Raw genomic sequence first — 1325 nt, forward strand, 5'->3', positions numbered from 1 at the left:
TAAAGTTTTCATAGTTTATAAAATAAGTGATCTGTTTTACTTATGTTACTGTTCTGAAAATATTTCATCTTACTTCTCCTGTAGTTTGAATATTTACTTGTCTCCTTTCCTCACTGTGCTGTTGTCCCTGTTGAAGCCCTGTGGTTTATAGCATATTGCTCTTCCAACTATGGTTGTAACCTTACAATTCTTTGTCATAGAGAGCCACATTATCTATGTATCTATTGTAGTGAGCTAAGTTCATTGACAGTTCAACTGAGTGTTTAAAATACCCGTGCAATACTACTTGCAAAAACCTGATATATAGTGAAAAATACGTCAGGCGTGTTCCGTCAGTCGGATCATCGGATGCCATAGTAAGACAACAAAAATTTTATTTTTATTAAACTAAATTAAATACACTAATCAGAGATATACTTGTGTTATTATTAATTATAAGTGTATGAGAAATTGTTCCTATGAAAATGATGAACATTGAAAGGTGTTTTCTATTGCGAAAATTATGCATTTAAATATAGACATGTGAAACCAAGAAGAAGCAGAAGTACCCATTCTTAACCCTATGTTACCTGTTTGATAACTGAGGCTCTTTTTTCCTGTATGACTATCTTATATATATCTCCTTTACCCTGAGTCGAACTCGAATTTATTCTCAAGCCACAATCTCTCATGAATAAATACTGCTCTTTCCAAGCCAAGGACATATTCTTTTATTAGGATTCTTGTGTAAATTTTTGTGAAATATATTTGATTAAATTTTTTATAGGTATTTCCTGGGGGGATATCGTATATATATATATATATATATATATATATATATATATATATATATATATATATATATATATATATATATATATATATATAGATATGTATATATATGTACACACACACTCCCATATATATATATATATATATATATATATATATATATATATATATATATATATATATATATATATATATATATATATATATATATATATATATATATATATATATATATATATATATATAAATATGTATGTATATATACATACACACACACACACACACACACATATATATATATATATATATATATATATATATATATATATATATATATATATATATATATATATATATATATATATATATATATATATATATATATATATATATATATATATATATATATATATAGTAGACCCTCGGGATATGGCGTCCCCATATATATATATATATATATATATATATATATATATATATATATATATATATATATATATATATATATATATATATATATATATATATATATATATATATATATATATATATAT

Source organism: Palaemon carinicauda, chromosome 10 (genome assembly GCF_036898095.1).
Source record: "Palaemon carinicauda isolate YSFRI2023 chromosome 10, ASM3689809v2, whole genome shotgun sequence".
Lineage (NCBI taxonomy): Eukaryota > Metazoa > Arthropoda > Malacostraca > Decapoda > Palaemonidae > Palaemon > Palaemon carinicauda.